The sequence below is a fragment of the Triticum aestivum genome, chromosome 7B, assembly GCF_018294505.1.
Source record: "Triticum aestivum cultivar Chinese Spring chromosome 7B, IWGSC CS RefSeq v2.1, whole genome shotgun sequence".
Lineage (NCBI taxonomy): Eukaryota > Viridiplantae > Streptophyta > Magnoliopsida > Poales > Poaceae > Triticum > Triticum aestivum.
This window is the reverse complement of record NC_057813.1, coordinates 130,420,427-130,428,241: the sequence shown is the minus strand read 5'-3', so window position 1 is coordinate 130,428,241 and position 7,815 is coordinate 130,420,427.

The window sequence follows — 7,815 nt, the reverse complement described above, 5'->3', positions numbered from 1 at the left end:
GGTAGCGGTCATCTTGCCTGAAATCCCGCAAGGAAGAAGAACGAGTCCATGAAGAAGATGAAGCCAGAAGACGAACCAAGCGTAGACGAACGAATCCTCACGATCGCAACGAAACAGGAACTATTGAGAAGAAGCACACAACATGGTAAACACACCACACATGAACAAGGCATGATGCACAAATAAGCATGATGCATGACAAAGCTACACGAAGCTACTCATGGCAAGAGATGATGCAAACAAGAGCAACACATCAAGCAAGTTTAAATGAGGCCGGGAACAACATATAACAATTTCGATAAGTCCTTATATGCATATTTCGAAGTTGGTCTAGATCTGAATAAACCTTATGTTCAAGTTGTTAAACAGCTAGTTAAGATTCACCAAGATGATCTACACGAGATTCTAGTCAAGTTACATATATAGTTCATTTAGTTCGGAGCTACGGCCTAGAAGATATGAGCAAAGCAAGTTAAACATGGCATTGATGCAAAATGCATACAAACATCAAGCAAACACCTCAAAACAAGGATGCAACATTATAATATGAAACTACATGCAAAATCAAGCAAGTTTCATATAGAGCACACTCAAAACGGAGCAACCGTTCAACACACACACATGAAACAAGTTTAAAGGACAAGCTGTCCAAAACAGCAACTAGGCATATTGCAAGCATCAAAACAACATGCTACAGGACCTCAACATGAAAACAAAAGACATGGGCATGATGTACAGGTAAAGCATTACAAAACATGAACACTGAGCTATCTCCAGAAATCACTAGAACATGCTCAAACACACATGGTAAGATTGCAAGTAATAACAATTTCAGACTTTGCAGAAAATAACATAACGATGCAATGTTTAGAGCTATCAAACAACATGTTACAGGAACTTATCATGGAAAACAAAGGCATGGCATGAATCTACTCAAATCATAGATCAAAAGTCCCTTAGTGACCATAAGCCAAAAAGGACCAGAAAATATGATGGCACCCACGTAAACATAGCAAGTTATATTACAGATTCAAACATGGCAGGAACAAAATTATGAAGGCATGTAGATGAGCTTGTGCAACTCACTACAGATCAAAACATGACATGGCAAGGCAACCAATAGTAATAAGACATGTTTACGAAGCTAAGCATGGCAAGAGCAAGTTCATAGGGTGCATGGATCACTAGGAAAACACATGGCAACAACTGAACTTAATGTTAACAGGCAGACAACAACATTATGAAGAAACTTTGGAGCAAGTTTACAACAAGTTACAGCAAGCTATAAATGCAACCAGGGGCATGGATGGATAGAGCATGACATGTAGATCAAAACATATTTAGTGAACATCTCCAGATTATGCATAGAATGATTAGTAGCAACATGTTTATATAGCATCACGAAATACAGAACAACAAGTACCCTACTTAACAAGCTCGATTCACTCACCACAAGTCATTGCATGACAAAATAAGAATAGCATCCTCAAGAAGACATGTTTGTGAAACAAACCAAGTCAAGAACAAGTCCATAGCATGCAAGGATCAACTATAGCAACCTTGGCAAAATTGAATAACATGTAAACAATCTGCCAGGAAACATTTTGAAGCAAAAGTAGAGCACGAAAATGACATGCTATGCTACTCTATAATTGCAACCAAGAGCAAGAATGGATAGAGAACAACCATATGTTCAAAACATCCTTACTGAAGTATCTCAAAATATGCGTGGATCTCTCTCTAGCATCCAGTTTACATGGCATCAAAATAACAGCAGAATATGGACTAAAATCAGCAACATCACGATACCTAGTTTGCATGCTTGTGCTAGTCACCACATTGATCACAAAAATACATGGCATACACCCCTGTAAAGATGGCATGGCATAGTTCAAAACACATGTAGACATCAACCTCATAGGATGCACACATCAATCATGACAAAAATGACAACAGAGCTCGTTCTGATAACAGACAGTAGAAAACATTATGAAGCACTCTTGCAACGATGATTCAGGCATCAAGATGATCTCAAATGAACATCGTGCAGTGGAATGAAATGATGTACTCGTTGAGACGAACAATTTGACATATTACACGCACGAAACGGAGCTACGGATGCCGAGATACGATGCGATGAACATGGCATGATAATTACTGCAGATCTGGGGAGTCATTTTCAGAGGGGGAAAGTCAACCTCGCACGGAAAACGAGGTTCGCCGGGGTTTCCGCCGGAGAGGAAGAAGAGGCGGCCGAAGTTGTCGGGGATGGGGCCGGGGAGGTCCGGGGGCGGACGGATCCGGCGCCCTTGACCGGATCCGGCCGGGGAAGAAGTCGGCCGAGGCGGAGGAGGCCGGGGCTCGGGTGAGCTCAGGCGAGCTCCGCCGGAGGCGAGGCGCGGTGCCACGGGGCCACGGCGGCGTACGGGCGGCTGGGCGAGGCGAGGCGGCGGAGACGGCGGCACCGACCGGCAGACGAGAGGCGACAGGCGTGGCCTCGGGCACGGAGGCGCGCGGGGCGAGCGACCGGCGACGGAATCCGGCGCGGCCGGGCTGGTGGCGCTAGGGCTCCGGCGAGCGGGAGCAGGCGGCGGGGAGACGGGCCGAGCGGCGGCGGCGGACGGGCCGGGCGGGCCCGTGATGAGCTCGCCGGGCCTGCGGAGGCGGGGCGGCGCGGGAGGCCACGTGGCCGGATCGGATTGGACGAGGGGGCGAAGGGCGGACGTGTCCGGCCGGGGCGGACGCATCCGGTGGCGGCGAAGGGCGATTTTGCTAGGGTTAGGGTAGAATGACCCGAAAATTTCGGGGGAAGTCTAGTTTTATAGGTAGAGGGAGCTAGGAGAGTCCAAATGGAGCATGGTTTTCGCCCACACGATCGTGATCGAAAGACCGAGAGCATGGAGGGGAGTTAGATGGGTTTTGGGCCACTTTGGAAGGGGTGTTGGGCTGCAAAGAGAAGGAGGCTTTTATGGTTACCCGGTTAACCGTTGGAGTATCAAACGACCTCCAAATGGCACGAAACTTGACATGCGGTCTACCGGTGCTATACCAAGGCCGCTTGGCAAGACTCGGTCCATTCCGAGAACGTTTAACACCCGCTCACAACGAGAGACAAAAGGGGAACGCCGGAGAGGCATAGGAGTGCCGGATTGCGAAACGGACAACGGGGAAAAGGCTCGGGTGCATGAGACGAACACGTATGCAAAATGAAATGCACATGATGACATGATAAAATGCAACACGCAAGCAAATGACATGGCAACTACGGTGAATAACTGGCAGACACCTGACGCATCGGATCCGGGGTGTTACAACACTCCTCCACTAACAAGAGATCTCGTCCCGAGATCTTAGGACTGAGACGGAAGAGAAAAAGGGATGAGGTGAAGCAAGAACTGAAGAGAAGAAGCAAAGAATCGAGAGCACTCGAGAAGAAGAGAGGAACAACGAGAATGATGAGAATCGAAAGCACACGGAATCAGATAGGCTATGAAACCACTCCGGTTAGAACGAGATAAGAAACGAATAAGACTGAAAAGGATTTAGGCAGCACTCTGGCTGAACATGGAAGGAATAGAACATGAGCTTCACAAGACGGGATGGCACTTGATGAGATAAACAACGCAATGCCTCCGGAAGAATTGGAAGAGTTGAATGAAAAGAACTTAGAAGGAAGGATTGAATGGAGTTGTTGAGAAAATCAACAACGAAAGAATAAGCTTGTTGTGGTCTTATAGGTAACAACTCAAGATCATAAGGTGATAACCGGCCACAAACAGAAAAGATTGAATAGCTGAGAAAAACGAAGAAATGCAAAACTCCATTTTAAAAGAATACGAAGAATTAATTACACTTCAAGACGCGAGAGGAAAAGATACTTGAACTCCACCAGCAAAATCTTGATGAGCACTTGAAGAAAAGATTAAATCATGAAGAACCACCATGAAGAACTCCGGTAACAAAGAGGATGATGAGATAGAATGAAGGATGAAAGAATAAGATGAGCCTTGCGATGATTTAGATGGAGGTTCCGACGAAATGGCCGAGGAAAATTGAACTCCGGAAAAGAAAAGATGAAAACACTTGGAACTAGAATTTATTCATCAAGAACAAACTCTAAAGGAAAGGATTACTCATTTTGATGAAATAAGAATTAGGTTTATTGTATGCTTATCCTTCATCAAATTAAACTGATGACAAACAAAGGATTTTGCATAGTACTTATTCTTCTTGAAAAGGATTGAGAAGAGATAGCACAAAACTTGAGAGAGTCTTCATGAACCACCGGTAGGATTGGAAAGAATGAATGAATTAAAATGATACTCAAGGGAAAAGAATCTTGAACGAACCACCGTAAGAATTCGAAAATGACTGATGAAAGAGAATGAATCACCGAGAAGAATTAGAAGAACCAATAAGCAAGAGGGGATTTAGATGCACAAGAACGAAGAGATAACGAGCTTATTAAAGAACACTTGAACGAAACGCCGGGATAATTGAATAACGGTAACTGGAATGATGGCCTCCGGTAAAAGAATTGGGAAAACAACTTCTGACAAACTCCGGATGGTTGAGAACAGAATATCTGACAAATGGAATAATTCGAGAGGATAACAAGAGGTTAGGACCGCGAAAATTTCGAGAGAACGGGCAAGATTTAGAGGAAAGACTCTTCTTCGATCTTCAGATGACGACGAGAAACACCACCAAAATTACTGAGATACTCCGGAAGAATGGAACGCAGAGAGGTTGAGCCAACAATAAAATGATTGGAAATCGATCTTGGAAAGGCATCTGACTGATGAAATTCATTCTTACGCCACACTCGAAAAAATTGAGAATAACTCTGGGGGAATTAGAAGAGTCAGGTAAGATCCTAGAAAAAAACCTGTGGGTTAGGGCCCACTGAAGAGATAACACCGTTGAAAAGGATTGTTGAACAGATAGATGATGCACCGGAACAATTGAAATATTTGAATGAGGTGACAACCTCGAATTAATTAGAACACAGACGAATCTCTTGAGATGTCTTCCGAACTCCGGAATGATAAACTGGCGAGAGGCAAACGAGCAGGGAGAACACTTAATCCAAGGGAAAGAATGTGATCAACCCGAAAAACTTGAATTGAGTCCACCGGAAAGAAAAAGAGCTGAAGAATGTCCACCCAGACGAGAATTCACCGGTTGAAATAATTGAAGGAAGATTGAAGAGGCTCCGCACGAATGAGATAGATGGTCGAGAGAGAGTCAGACTCCGGGAAGAAAAGGGTGGGCGGGCGAGAAAATAAAAGCAACTTAAAAGGGGAAACCAACGAATATCTTGAAGAGAAAACACCGGTTGAAAGAATGCAAAGGCTTCACACGAGTAGGATGGATACTCGATTACGGACTCCGGTTCCGAGAAGAAGAAGGGTGGGCGGGAGGGAAAATAAGACAACTGAGGATTGAACTCAAAGATGAAGAGGTTCGAGTCAACTTGACGAGAAATGCACCGGATGAAAAGAGCTGAGGAACAACGATCGGAAAACCAACTACGTGATCCTAAAGAAAAATTTGAAGGGGAAGAGGAGTAATTCAAAACACCTACGTCAAGATTCCTTACCAGAGCGACGAAGGGGCTGAGGAGTAAAAAGAATTCCTACTCTCCGATATAACTAGACTCCGAAAACAGTTTTCTTCTAGACTCAACATCGGCCAAACTACACGATCAATCAAGGGGGCTCCTAGGGTCGGTCGAGGCTCTGATACCAACTTTTCACGCCCAATATGCGACCCTATCCAAAAGGAACTCAAAGGTCCCACCAAGGATAGACCCGCATATTGAAACGCTTTTGCAAGGTGGATATCATTACATCAACATTACATAATAGATGAGGATACATACATAAGGCATACAATGCCACACGAATACAACATCACAATACATAAGAGCATCATCCGGCTACGGATGAAACACAAACAGAAACTCAAACGACATTCACCCTGCTAGCCCAGGCTGCCGACCTGGAACCTATCCCCTGATCGAAGAAGAAGCATAAGAAGAACTCCAATACAAGCAAACATCGCTCTCGCGTCAAGATCATCGCATAAACCTGTACCTGCAACTATTGTTGTAGTAATCTGTGAGCCACGAGGACTCAGCAATCCCATTACCATGGGTATCAAGACTAGCAAAGCTTAAAGGGAAAGGAAGGGGTAAAGTGGTGAGGCTGCAGCAGCGACTAAGCATATATGGTGGCTAACATACGCACATAAGAGCAAGGAGAGAGCAAAAGGAACGGTCGTGAAGCTAGCAATGATCAAGAAGTGATCCTGAACTCCTACTTACGTCAAACATAACACAGAAACCGTGTTCACTTCCCGGACTCCGCCGAGAAGAGACCATCACGGCTACACACGCGGTTGATGCGTTTAGTTCGGATCTGGTGTCAAGTTATCTACAACCGGACATTAACAAATTCCCATCTACCTATAATCGCAGGCACGGCTTTCAAAAGATTATACCCTGCAGGGGTGTCCCAACTTAGCCCATGACAAGCTCTCGCAATCAACGAAGGATATACCTTCTCCCAGGAAGACCCGATCAGACTCGGAATTCCGGTTTACAAGACATTTCGATAATGGTAAAACAAGACCAGCAAAGCCGCCCGATGCGCCGACAATCCTGATAGGAGCTGCACATATCTCGTTCTCAGGGCAACACCGGATGAGACATCCTACGAGTAAAACCAGACCTCGAGTTTCCCCGAGGGGGCCCCGCAGTCTACTCGGTTCGGACCAACACTTAGACAAGCATTGGGGGGGGGGGCTAAAATAAAGATGACCCTCGGGTTGGCCGACCCAAGGGAAGGGTATAGGTGGTGGTGAGGAAAATGGTAAAACCAAGGTTGGGCCTTGCTGGAGGAGTTTTATCCAAAGCGAACTGTCAAGGGGGTCCCATAAATCACCCGACCGCGTAAGGAACGCAAAATCCAGGAACATAACACCGGTATGACAGAAACTAGGGCAGCAAGAGTGGAACAAAACACCAGGCAAAAGGCCGAGTCTTCCACCCTTTACCAAGTATGTAGATGCATTAATAGTATAAGAGATATTGTGATATCCCAACAAAAAAATCCTGTCCGCCATGGAACAATCTTCAACTTCACCTGCAACTAGCAACGCTATAAGAGGGCTGAGCAAAGCGGTAACATAGCCAAACAACGGTTTTCATAGGAAAGGTGTCAAAGGTTAGAGGTTCATGGTAATTTGGGATGGCTTGATAAACAGGTGAATAGGTAGTGCAGCAAAGCAATAGAACGAAGCAACTAGCATAGCAATGATAGTAGTGAGATCCAGGGTAGCGGTCATCTTGCTTGAAATCCCGCAAGGAAGAAGAACGAGTCCATGAAGAAGATGAAGCCACAAAGACGAACCAAGCGTAGACGAACGAATCCTCACGATCGCAACGAAACAGGTACTATCGAGAAGAAGCACACAACATGGTAAACACACCACACATGAACAAGGCATGATGCACAAACAAGCATGATGCATGACAAAGCTACACGAAGCTACTCATGGCAACAGATGATGCAAACAAGAGCAACACATCAAGCAAGTTTAAATGAGGCCGGGAACAACATATAACAATTTCGATAAGTTCTCATATGCATATTTCGAAGTTGGTCTAGATCTGAATAAACCTTATGTTCAAGTTGTTAAACAGCAAGTTAAGATGCACCAAGATGATCTACACGAGATTCTAGTCAAGTTACATATAGAGTTCATTTAGTTCGGAGCTACGGCCTAGAAGATATGAGTAAAGCAAGTTAA